A 13,089-nucleotide genomic window follows, 5' to 3' on the forward strand; every position below is an offset into this window, starting at 1 on the left:
GCCTCTTTGTTTCTCTCTGCCGCTGGCCCAGAGGAGGGCTCTCTTCCCACCACTACCCCTTAGAGATGCAGAAGGCCCCTCGGGAGCAGGTCTTCTGACTCCCGGATATGGGCACAGTTGAAAACCCAGGGCTAAGCCTCCGTCCGACCCTGCTGGAACCAACTGGGGTGACATGCAGGGTGCTTTGGACACTACAGAGAGCGGCACAGTTGCTGCTTCTTCCGGCCAAGGGGCAAGGCTCCGGATGGCAGAACCACCTCCTGGCCGTGAGCCCAGCAAGCTGCCCGCCCTGTCTAGGCCTCAGTTTCCCTAGAATGCAATGAGGATTACTTGAGCCCCACGGCCCACGGCTCCTGTGATAACTGCAATGCAATCATGCAAGAAAGCACCAGCATCTCGCTCCCGTTCCAGCCGTCAATGAGCCCCAAACCCCAACCACTCACGATCACAGCCCAAGGAGATGGCTGGGAAGGCGCCCCCGCCCTCAGTCTTTCTTCCAAACCTACCAATCTGTGCAGCTTCCGGAAAGGGCCTGTGCCCGCCTCTCTCACTATCACCATTCAACAAATACTTAAGAAATATGTATCAAGGGCGCCTGGGTGGCTCAGTGGGTTAAGCCGCTGCCTTCAGCTCAGGTCATGATCTCAGGGTCCTGGGATCGAGTCCCACATCGGGCTCTCTGCTCAGCAGGGGGCCTGCTTCTCTCTCTCTCTCTGCCTGCCTCTCCGTCTACTTGTGATCTCTCTCTGTCAAATAAATCAATAAAATCTTTTAAAATATATATATATGTATCAAATGCCTTTTCCATGTCAGCCAAGGGGCCAGCCCCCAGCTACACGGCTGCCTGTGCAGTCCAGCCTGGAAGCCCAGCTCTGCCCAGCCATCGGCAGCCCTCCCCGTTCCCCCTCCCCTGGCCACCATCACTCACCCACCATGATTCACCCAGGCTGTGTGCCAGGCCCGGGGTAGCCAGAGTGGGGCCATGAGTGATTTGTCGAGAGTGTTAAGCAAGCTACGTGGGGTCCACGGCCAGCTGGGACCCGTTTCCAGAAGGAAACAGCAGCAGGAGGGGTCTGGAAAAAAAGGGTGTGTGTGGGGGGGGTCAGTGTGGTGGGTACAGAGTTGGGTCAGGGTGGAAGGGAGCAGAGGTAGAGAACACAGGTCGGGGGGGCAGGGGCAGGGTCCCAGGAGCCAGGTTGAGGGCAAGCGGGTCTAGGCTAGAAGTCACTGCAGAAGCCATTCTCAGAGAAGTGACTTAGGGGCCTGGACTCAGAGCCCCATTAGGGGCTGGGGTCCTACAGGCTGGATACGATCCCAGCCCTGGCCTGGCCTGGCCCTGAGCCCCGGGCCCCAGGCACCCTCAAACTGCCAAATGGGGATAACAATAGTACCTACTTCGAGGGAAGTTAGGAGGCGTCGCTGGGATAATGCAAAGGGCTTGGCCCCATGCCCAGCACATAGTAAGTGCTCGAGAAACAGCGGCAAATGATCATGACTCAGAGGTCAAGGTGGGGTGGGAACAGCCTGGGAAGTCATCTATCACAGGTCTCTGTCAACCAGAATCCTGGAGCCTGCCTCTGGCGGCCCTCCCTTGCTCAGACCCCATCTGTGCTGCTCCTTCTGGGAAGTTCCCAGCCTGCCCGTAGAGGGCAGCTGGAAGGCAGACCTGGAGGAGGCCCCGGTGGCAGCAGGGCTCTGGCCTCCTGTCCTGGCCCTCATGCTGACCCTCCCTGGGGACTCCTACTTCAGTGGGAACCACAGTCTTGAGCCAAGTAAGTTCTAAATTCGTAAAACAACGGAGTGATGAGGTCCGTGAATGATTCCCATTGTTCCAATTTTATTTGTACAGAAAAGATGAAAATAAAGTGAGCCCACAGGATACTTTCCACTTGAGGCGGTGTAAGAAAAAGTATTTTGGGACCCTGTTCACTTCCTGGATTCCCGGCAGGGCCATGGGGCCCCCATGTGCCCCTGTGCTAGACCACAGCAGGATGGTCCGCGAGCCTTCCACCGCGCCTACTTCCGGCCCCACCCAGGGCCTCACTTCCCCTTCCACGTGGAGTGGATAAGGAGGTCCCTGGGACCATCCCTCTGTGGTCTGAGGCCGCCCTCCTGAGGGCTAGTCTCCCCTAACAGGAACGAAAAGGGGGAAGGCTGGGGAGAAGAACAGAGGCACTCCCTGGAGCTGACAATCACTAATTCACTTAATCATTCATTCATTCGAGTTCCTATACGAGACACGGAATTCACAGCCTAGCACAACACGAAATAGCACACACATGAACAAGACAGATCTGGTTCTCCGCCAGCCCGCAGCAAGGAGTTTCCTTGCCCAACAGACGCTCAGCTCGGATGGAGAGGATGGATCATCCCTAACAAGACCCTGTGCCTCGGTTTCCCCAACAGCCAAGGGGATGGTCACGGTACCTCCGTCATGGGCTGTAGTAAAGATGCAATAAATGAGAGGTGTTGGTATTCTGACGGGCAGGCAGCGTGCCTGAGAGGGGCTGAAAGGCTGGGTGTGACGGCAGGAGGAGAAGAAGGGACTGATCTGGAGAGGGCTGACACCACGGAGGAGGCTTTTGAAGGGTGACAGTGTTTCAGGGGACACTGGAAGAGGTGGGGGGGGGGGGACAGACATTCAGGCAGAGGAGAAACAGCATAAGCAACGGAACAGAACTAGACATTTGTGGCCTATCTGGACCACATCTCAGAGCTCGGCCAGGCTGAAACTTGGGATCTAGCTGGGTCATTCTGTGCAGACAGCCCAAACCAGGCCAAGATCAAGGGAAGGCTAGAGAAGGAGTGAGACAGGGTCAGAGGAGTGGCGGCTCCCAGGAAGGGCACCAGCCCTCCTTCCCCCACCCTGCATCTCACTTATTTGAACTTATCTGGCTCATAGGGATCTCTGCTCCTGCCCTCTGATACGCCCTCATCCTATCCAACGTCCTCCCCTCCCTTCCTCCCAGCTAAATTATGGCCCAGCAGCTCTCCAAGTCTACCTGACCAATAGTCTCCTCATTCAACTGCCATTTATTAAGCACCCACTGAATGCCTGGGTGCTGAAGCTGACATGTACCAGCGCCCACTGTGACCTGAGTAAACTGTTGGTACAGCTTCAAAGTGGCCTTGCTGGAAGACTGACACCACAGAAACCTGCCATCGGTGTTCATCAAGGACCTTCTTCTCCCAGAGACTCACTGCCAGCACCCCACTGTCCCTGGCCCCAGCAATGGACATGGAAAGGCAGGCCTCTGCCTACACGGACTCACAGACAGCAAAGGAAGACAACAGCGATATAGACCCCTGATCTAGTGAGGCAGGCTGTGTCGTCTCCAAGGAGGCAGGGGTGAACCAGGAGACTTATTCTGAAAGAGGGGGCGTGAATGCTCACTACAAACAGAACCAAGCAGTTCAAATAGCAATACTACGCATCATTCCCATTTTAGAGGCAAGGAAACTGAGGCCCAGAGAGGCCAAGTTCACTAGTCCCCAGCTGCCCAGTAAGAAGCGACAGAGTTGAGACTTGAACCTGGACCACTGGATCTGAAATCCATGCTTTTAACTGCTGCACCTGACCGTCCCACTGTTGCCCTCCCTCTGTCCCTAAGCAGCAAGCACAGGGCTAGGCAAGATACGGACGCCCAAGAATATTTGCTGCTCAACTAGAGTCCATTCTCCTGGGGCTAAGGTCTCCACCTGGCTGCCCACGACAGTGCCCCTCACAGGAGGTCACTGTTTGCTGGTCTCAATGTCTGGAGAACCTTCTAGAAGAGAGCCCTGGTCCCCCGTGCAGGGCTAGAGCTGGCTAGCAGAAGGGCTGCAGCACAGAGAACAAAGAGGCTTTGGCCTTGGGGAACACAGCAGGGTCTGCTGGATGCCTTGGCTAAGGTGCCTGTGGGGATAAACAGGCTGTCAATGCAGACCACCCGGCCCCAACCACTGCCCACTGCTCCTCTCTTCCCCCAGAATAACGTGAGGACCTGGACATGTAACTCCCCCAGCCCTTGGCTTTCCCCGTCACCTCCAGCCCCACATGAGCTTCAGACCACTTGGGACGAGGTGAGCCAGGGAAGGGAGCCTGGCCCCTCAGGTGACATCAGTGTCCCAGGTAATCATCCTGACACAGCAGACAGAAATTTCCCAACTATTTCTCAGGTGCCGGGCACCCTAAACCCATCATCTCATCCAGACCTCTCCGCGACCCTGTGGTAGACTCTCCCCATTTGACAGATATGGAAACTGAGCCTCAGAAAGCAGACTTGCTCATGGCGGCGCAGCCACCACAGTAAGAGGGATCCCAGATGTGGGTGAGGCAGCCCTGACCGCAACAGGGGCACTGGGCAGACTCCGGAGGGGGTGCCCAGCCAGATAGATGGCAGCACTCCCAGCCCTAGCCAGTCCCCACCGTCCTCAGGAGCTAGCGCCAGCTCCCTGGGAGGGCCCAAAGTCTCACCCTGCACCTGGGTCTCCTTCCTGGCCCTGCTTGACCCAAAGCCCCCTCCAGCCCCTTCCAACTCTCCACATATACCAGGCATTCACAGCTCAGGGCCTCCTTCTGCCATTCCCTCTACCTCAAGTGCCCTTCCCTCCTCTCCTGCGCAAGCCAACTCTTCCAGCAAGTTCTCTCTCTCCTCCTTGGGCTCGCAGCACCTCTTTCAAACTTTCAGAGGACCTTGTGCCTCTCTCCTTAGCCCTCGGAGACCCCCCCTGCCTGGGTCTTTAGTAACTGCTCTGGGAGATGGGGCACCGGGATCCCACAACTTCCCATCCGCAGCTCTGGATGGGGGTCCCAGGAGCGAGGAGGAGTACCATCGGGATGGGGGCAGTGCCAGTGCTGGGGGGCCATGGAGGGGTCTCTCTAGGGTAGTATTCCTGACCACATCCCTTCTAGGGAGTCTTCCAGAGCTGGGAGAGTCACCTGACCTCAGGCCACCAGGGCTGGCCGAGACCCATCTCTGCTTCTCTGCTTCTCATGGCACCCTGGCTCAGGCACCGCCATTCCCACTTACACCCAAGCGCGCTCCCCTCCCCACCCCCGGTTCCAGAACTCACTATTTGCAGATATTTATAGCGCCCTCCCCCAGCCAGGTTCCCTCCCCCGCCCTGGGCAGTGCCGTGCAAAGAGCGGGAGCCCCCCCCACGACAAAAGAACCGGGGGTGCTCTCCCCACTCCGCCTGGTCGCCACGAGCAGCCCCAGTCCCAGCCCCCGCACCCGCCCTGCTCCGGGACCGCGCCTGGGCCTCCGCCGCAGCAGCCCGGGGTCGGGGGGTGGGGGAGGCGGGCGCTGAGGCCTCCCGCCCCCAGCCCGTGCGGCGCCGGAGGTTTGGGGGGTGGGGGCACCGCGCACAAAGCGCTGCTCGAGCCCCGCGCCTCGGGGACGCCCCCCGCCCAGGCCGGGGGAGGGGATCAGAGAGATGAGGCTTTGCCCTCCGGGGCCGGGGAAAGCTCCGCGGAGCAGCCGGGTTGGGGGAGGGGGCGCCGGAGCCGGAGCCGAGTAGCCTGCCCGGCATCCCGCCCCCTATCTCGGGGGCCCCCCAACCCTCCGGCCCGTTGCTCCCGCCCCCGGGTCACACTCAGGGAGGGGGCCGTGGGAGCCGTGACGGGGGGGGCGCCGCGAGCGCGGAGGAGGCGGCACGGAGATGGAGGCGGGGGGCCGGGAGTGCGGGGATGGCGGGGCTGCGGCGCGGGTCCCCGGGACGCCAGGGTCAACTCACCCATCGCCCGCTGGGTCTCAGCAGCGGCGGCAGCAGCGGCGGCGGCGGCTCCGCGGCCCCCGGGGTCCCCGGCGGGGAGATGCTGGCGTCCGCCGCAGCCTCTCGCCCCATCCCGGGCTCCGGCGGCGGCTGCGGCGGGCGCCCGGCATCGCGGGCGGCGCGGCCCCGGCCCGGCCCCGATCCCCGCCCCCCGCCCCCACCTCCACCCCGTCCCGCGGGCCCGGCGCGGCCGCCTGGCTGCACCCCGGGGCCGCCGCTGGGGGCCGGCGAGCGGACGGGCGCGGGGGAGGGCCCCCCGGGAGGCGCGCGGGTAGGGGGTGCGGAGGCGAGGCCCGAGCGCGGCGCGCAGAGGTGCCCGCTCCCGCCCGGCTCGGCAGCTCCGGCCCCCGCCCCGCCCCCACCGGAGCCCCCTCCCCTCCGCAGCCGGCCGCGCTCCGCTCGCCGCGCCGCGCTGGGCCGGGGCGCCTCGGGCCGCAGTCTCCCGCCGCCGCCGCTCCGCGCCTCCCGCGCGTGCGATCAAGTGTGTGTGTCTGTGTGTGTGTGTGTGTGTGTGTGTGTGTGCGCGCCCCTGTCTGTGACCGTGCGTGCGCCGACCCACGGCCCGGTGCGTCCTGGGCGATTGTGTGCGCGATGGGAGGCGGGGCGGGTCAGAGAGCGTGTCTGTCTCGTGTGCACACGGGTCTGCGTGTCCGGTTCTGTGCGTGCGCGGACGTGTGCGTCTGTGTTTTGCAGTGTGCATATGGGACTGGGTGACCTACAGTTCCCGGGAGTGCCTGCGTGCACATCTGCGTTACGATGTGCGCGTGGATCCGTGGCCGTGCCTGCGTGGACCTGGGCCGTGATTGTGTGCACAGATCTGTGACCGTGCGGAGGGGCCTCTAGAGCCCGTGTGCGGGCGTGACTCCGGGGAGCTCTGCTGATGTGTATACCCATCTGGGATGGGGTGCAGAGGCCTGGTCTTCCGTTGTGGTGCATGCACAGTGTTAGGCCTTAGACCGAGTCCACACACGTCTGTGTGTCTGCCTGGGTGGCCAGTGTATACCGACCAGGGTTCCACGCGCCTTTGTCTGTCTGTATCCTTCCGACCCCCTCCTGGGCTGATGCCTGTACATGTATGTCAGACCACCGAGCGCTCTCCCCAGGCCCAGCTCCGTGACTCAACTCCTGGGGCTCCTAGGCGTAGGCCTCCCCTCCCCCACACAATTAAGCAGGTACTCAAGGCCCCAAGGTCCATACCCTGCCTACCTCTTGAGCCTCCTCTCCTGCCATCGGGCCACCAGCGGCTCTCCGAGTGCCCACCACTTTATACCCTGGCTCCTCATGGTCCTGCTTTGGGCTCCGAGGTGGCCTTCACGTGCTTCCCGCCCTTCTGGCAGTTCCTTCCGCTCTGGGACTCCTGGGTGAGGCAGTCGCTTCCGCCCCGTGCGCAGGGTACTCTGGGTATACAGGGAGCACGGCTCTGAACTATAGACGAAGGTGCGTGGGAAGGGCAGAAGACTCCTCAAGGCTAGGTCCCGGCAAATGCCCTCAACAGGGGAGGGGGAGGTGTCCCACCGGCCTTTGCTAGGCCTTTGTAAGGAGCTGCCTCTAGCTGGGCTTCTGGCTCCAGATGTCCCCTGCCCACCTTCATCTATCTTTGAAAAGCAGTTAGTGACCCTTCTCCAACGTTGATCTGAGCTGGTCACTCTCCCCCCTGACTCCTCAGTAGCTCCCACTTGCCCTCAGCTTAAGCTCAGTGACTACGCAGAGCAGGAGGCCCTGGTGGCTTGGCTCTGTCTCTTCTCCAGCCTCATCCCCACCCCTCCTATCCATGGAGACTCCCTCTAAGCCAAGAGTAGGCAAATTATTTTGCGTAAGGGCCAGCTAGTCAGTATTTTAGGCTTTGCTGCCTGTAGGGTTTACATCTCAAACTACTCAGTTCTGCCACACTGTAGTATAAAATCAGCCACAGACAATATGCGAAGGAATGAGCATGGCTGTGTTCCGATAAAACTTTATTTATGGACACTAAAGTGTGAATTTTATGTAATTTTCCTGTGTGTGGAACCTTATTCTTCTTTCGTTTTGTTTTTTCACCTAATCATCTGAAAAATGTAAAAATCATTCCCAGCTGGCATCACTCTAAGCACATCCCTGAACCCTCTGTAACATCCTTATGACTCACTTGCTTCAGGTATCCTGTCATTCCCTGCAAATCCCACCTATTCTACCCCGAAATGTCAGCATGCTCTTCCTTACCTGCTCCTCCAGCTGACTCTCTGCCCTTCTCTAACCACTATAAAAAAGGTTCCCAGGGGAACCCTCACTACAGCTCACACAGGCTTACCTCCGTCTCTCCTGCCTCTCCCTGTGCCTCTGCCTGGGGACTCCTGTCCTCTGGAAAGGGCCATCTCAGAGACAGAGACATTTTCCTTGCCCCTGACTTCCCCAGGAGAATCAGCTCTTCCTCCCCTGGCCTCTCCTGCAGGATACCTGGGCATCCTTTGGCCCGTGAGAGAGGTCCTGTTTCAGGTCTGGCTTGCTCTGGGCATCTTGGAAACCTCAAAGCTGGCCCATTAGCGCCACACTGGGAATGAAGTTCTCATATTCTTCCACATTCACAGCTCCCATCCAAGAGTGCCCTAGGTAATAAGACTGGGAGGCTCCAGGGGTGCCTGGGTGGCTCAGTGGGTTAAGCCGCTGCCTTCGGCTCAGGTCATGATCTCAGAGTCCTGGGATCGAGTCCCACATCGGGCTCTCTGCTCAGCAGGGAGCCTGCTTCTCCTCTGTCTCTGCCTGCTGCTCTGCCTACTTGTGATCTCTCTCTCTCTGAGTCAAATAAATAAATAAAATCTTTAAAAAAAAAAAAAAAAAAAAAGACTGGGAGGCTCCAGAGCCTGGACTCAAACCCGGGGTTTGCGGGACTCTCATTCACTCTCCACGCTGGGGTGCTCACAGGGAGCAGCCAATAGCATTCGTTTCTCACCAAGTGTGTACTCTTTCTTCCCCTGACAAGCTCTGGCTCCCAAAGCTAGGAGCCAGGAAGGTCCAGACCAAGACCTGAGCCACAAATATGCCTTTTCATCCCTTGAAATTTTTTAATTGATTTAGGTGGACAGATAATAGCTGCACACAGCACAAATTTGAAAATTATTGAAAGACGTCCAGTGGGAAGGAAGCTCCCAGCCCCGGCCCTGGCCACCCACTTTCCTTCATGATATTTTTTGTGTGTGTGGGGAGGAGGGGGAAGCAGTTCATCTGATGTGAAGCCATTTTGTTGTGACCTAAAAATCCATTACATTTATAGCTTGTCCCCCCCCTTTTTTTTAAAAAAGGTATGAAACCAATGTTTTCTCATGTTCTTGAGCCTCCAGGCCCTGCAAGGTAAGGATCCATGGGGAGAGTCCCACTGTTCGGGAAGTGGGGGTGGGGGACAGGGTTCAGGAACTGGAGAGATCTGGCTTGGGTCTGGGTCTTCACGCAAGTGGCTCACCTCTCAGTTTAGACATCTATGAAATGGGGATAAGGAAGCCTCCCTCCTCAAGCGCCTGAAATGGGTCCTTGTACGTAAGAGTCCTGCCTCAGGGCCTGCCACTGTCTTAGCTGGCACAGTCACTGCCAAGCCATGGTTGCCTGAGCACCCTTAACTGGGTCTAGGGGAGACACCCAATAAATATTTCCTGGGGGAAAAAATGATTTATGCCATCAGTGTGCATATTACCTGCCATTAAAAAAGGTAATGACTGGGGCTCCTGGGTGGCTCAGTGGGTTAAAGACTCTGCCTTCGGCTCAGGTCATGATCCCAGGGTCCTGGGATCCAGCCCCACACTGGGCTCTCTGCTCAGCAGGGAGCCTGCTTCCTCCTCTCTCTCTGCCTGCCTCTCTGCCTACTTGTCATCTCTGTCAAATAAATAAATAAAATCTTTTTTAAAAAAAAGGTAATGATTGTTCCTTCTGACCCACTGTGCTCCATCCTCCCCCCACCGCTCCGTCTTTGTTCTCCTGACCTTTCTAGATTCCAGGCTTTTGGTGAGGTCACAAGGGAGTCAGCCTTGGTGGGGCCGCACTCTGGCAGTCTCAGAGAGTGGTGGGGGCTGTGTGTGGCCAGCCTGCCCTCCCAGCCCCACAGAGATAACTAGTGACTTGTGCAATCACACACAGCGGCCGCAGGCAGAGCCGGTGCACCAGGCCCCACCTCTCTACCCTCCCAACACGGGGAGCCCACGTCTGAAGAGAGTTGGCCAGGAGGGGAGACAAGCCTCGGTTTCTTCTCCCGCATTTGAAGGTCTGGGACACAGTGGTGTTCCGCTGGTGGAGAAGCTGAACACTGGTGTCACTGACTACCCCAGTTTCCCTGGGTGTCCCGGTCACTTCAAGGCCCTAAGCCTCGGTTTCCTCCTCTGTAAAATGGGAATAATCACCGCCCAACCTTGCACGGGTACCAGTGAAATCTGGACCTTTCCAACCTCTCCCTCCAGATTCACTTCTTGTCCTATCTCTAAGCCATCAGAGAGGATGTTGGGGAGGGCAGGACTGAGGGGGCTTGGTAGGTGGCCTTCCTTCCCCACCCCCTCCTCTAGGGCCTGACCAGGAAGCTATGCAAACTGGGAAGCTGAAAGCAGCCCAGCCTAGATACAAGATTAGCCAGCCCAAGGCGGTGTCACCTTACAGCTGGGGCAGCCCTCGTTCACCTGGAGCCGATTTGGCTCTGTGAACAATTGCTAGGTCTGTTATCCCTTCCCGCAGCAGCTGCCTAGCTCTTGGGAGCCACATTCCTCCCTCCCTGGGTCACCTCCTTCCTGGCCCTGGGTCCCCGAGGTGAGGAGTCCCTGACCCCTGCCCAGGGCCAAGCTCCAGCCCTGCCAAGGCTCCTGGCAGGCGGGGAACACGGCGGTGCCGCAGGCGCTGTGAACTGGCTCCAAGCCTTTGGCGTCTTCATCTGCAGAATGGGCTCGAGGACGACCTGAGCGCAGATGGGCCCCAGCAGGGCTAGTCAATAAAGGGTTCCCTTCCTTCTCTCTCCCCTGCCAGATGAACTCCCAGACCAGGCAGCGTTGTCCTGCCCTCCCCCACCTGCACTCCCTCCATTCATTCAGGAATGAGCCTTTCCCAGAAGCACAGCGGAGGCAGCCCTCGGAAACGCTGCTTCAACAACCTTTCTCAGCCCCGCAACCGGGCACATCTTAGTCTTTCTGGCAAATCGTCTATTCACTCTTCAAGACCCAACCCAGGTGTGCCCTTCCCCCAGAGACCACTGTGACTTCTGGTTCCCAGAGGGCTTACTCATGCCTCATTGGGAAAGTTCCCATGCCTTTGCTGCTCCTGGACTCTACCCACAGTGCCCTTCCCAGCCTGCCAGCCCATCTCTAAGTGCTCATTCCACCCATCCCAGCCTCCAGGGCAAACCCCATCTCATCCTGTGTCAAAGTGCTTCCAGAAAGGCCCCACAGGGAGGCCAGGATACCAGACAGGAAGTGCTCAGGATCCCAGCCTCCCGGCCCAGCCTCTTGGACTCAAGGATGAGATGGGGTTTGCCCTGACACCCTGCACAGTGCTGGGAGACAGAGGACTCTAGGGCAGGGGTCGCCAATGGTTCCAAGTTTATCCGGTTCGGGTCCCGCTGCCTGGCTGACCTTGGACAAGTCTCTCTACAAGCCTCAGTTTCCACACGTGTTAAGTAGAAGGGATGGATTAGACAGGGGACCAGGAATCTCCTGACATTCCCTGTCGCATGGCATGTGCGTGCATAAGCGCGTAGGCGTACCCATGCACACATATAAACATGGGTGTTAGTCCAGGCACACTTGGACTGACCGTGCACTTGCTTGTGTGAACGTGTGTGTGTGTGCACGTGCGTGCACATGCACACTCCCATGAATGGGTCTCTGGGAGAGGGTCTGTGCTTGTTACTGGATTTTCAAAGGGTTCGGGACCCGGGTAAAGGACTGCCAGGCCCTCCCCCACAATTCCTTGGTGTTCCTCCCTCAGTGGGGACTCCGGTCAGCCCTCCACGGCTCCGGCCTCTGTCTCTGCAGTAGCTTCCCCACGCTGTTCCTGTTTCTGCCCCCTCCCACAGAGGCGCTGCTGTGACTCCGGAAGGCCCAAGTCCGATCACCTCCCTCCTTGGCTCAGATCCTGCTGTGGCCTCCCATCTCAGCCCAAATGAGGTCAGAGTGCTTCGGCGGGTCTCAAGTCCCTGCCTGGTCTAGGTTGGTTCCTCCCTCGCCCCGTGCTTCCACACTGTCCCCGTGCTCGTCACCCGCCATGCGCTGGCTGTTTCCTCCATCCCGACCTCTCTTCCCCCTCAGGTACCCACACGGCTCCTCCTTTTTCCAGTCTTAGTGCAAATGCAGCACCCCACCCAGCACCCCTTAGGGTGCAGCTCCCTGATCCCTTTGTCTGCTCGTTCTCCATAGCACTTTTGACCATCTAGCCTACAGGTAACTTCCTCTGCTTCTTGCTCTTTTGCTTGTCTCCCCAGCATAACCCCAACCAGGACAGGATTCTGTCCGCCCTGCCCCCGCTGCTGTCAGCCCAGCACAGACTAGGCGGCCAGTAAATGCTGTTGCGTAAGCCTCAGACCGCCTCCTTCCCTGGCCCTCCTGCCCGGTGCCTACTATGGGAGGCGTGAGAGGTGGCAGGAACTCAGAGGGAGCAGCACCGGCCTTCCAAGCGGGAGGGACCTTGACACTGAAACAGTCCTGGTAGGGTGGGGACCACTGCACGGCTGCAAATGGTTGTGACCCAGGCCGCCAAACTGCCCTAGGTCCCCTGAGCCGCATACCCAGCTGGGCCTTGACAACCACTCCTAGAAACTTGGGAGCCTGCTCTGTCAGCGAACCCTCCTCCTTCCCCGGGCAGCCCCCACCAGCCCCACGCGCTGGATCCCCATGTGAGGAACCAGACAGAGCCCGCCTGATGGCTGAGAGACAGAGCCAGGACCTGGACCCCAGAGCTGGCGTTGGGGCATCAGGGGCCAGATGTCCTCCCGGTCTTCTCTCTCCCAACAGCCAACCCAAAAGAGAAAGAGAAAGAGAGAGAGTGGGGAAGGCAGGATCATGGTGGGGCGGGCTACAGCCACTCACTGACTGGGAGCCTCCTGTGTGCCAAGCCCTGGGCTCCAGGCTGCGGTGGAGCGGAGAGGAACCAGACTCTCCCCTGGGGCTCCCCTGCCCCCAGGGGAATCCAGACCAGCGGAGGAGCCAGAAAGACAGCAAGGAGGCGGCTACGGTCCACTTCGGGGCTGGGAGGGTGGAGGCAGCCTCAGCCGGACCCCAGAGGTTGGGGCAGATTTGGAAACAGAGCAGAAAAAGGGAAAGGGCATGCAGACTAAGGATGGATGGGGGAGGGACTAGTCATAGCTAGGAAGTAAGGACAGGTCGATGGGGGGCT

The 13,089-nt window shown here is 59.1% G+C and overlaps 1 protein-coding gene across 2 annotated transcripts in view; it reads right to left on the bottom strand.

The window, feature by feature from the left end:
• MGAT3 (beta-1,4-mannosyl-glycoprotein 4-beta-N-acetylglucosaminyltransferase) overlaps window positions 1-13,089 on the bottom strand; it is a 48,028-nt gene that overhangs the window by 26,890 nt on the left and 8,049 nt on the right. Inside the window, exon 1 of one of the 2 annotated variants that reach the window (XM_044226990.1) lies at window positions 5,719-5,817. The exons of the other annotated variant lie outside the window; for it this stretch is intronic. The gene's annotated coding sequence lies outside the window, so the exon portion shown is untranslated. Of the gene's footprint in view, window positions 1-5,718; window positions 5,818-13,089 lie in introns of those variants that run through there. 2 annotated transcript variants of the gene reach the window in all.

Source organism: Neovison vison, chromosome 12 (assembly GCF_020171115.1).
Source record: "Neovison vison isolate M4711 chromosome 12, ASM_NN_V1, whole genome shotgun sequence".
Taxonomy (NCBI): domain Eukaryota; kingdom Metazoa; phylum Chordata; class Mammalia; order Carnivora; family Mustelidae; genus Neogale; species Neogale vison.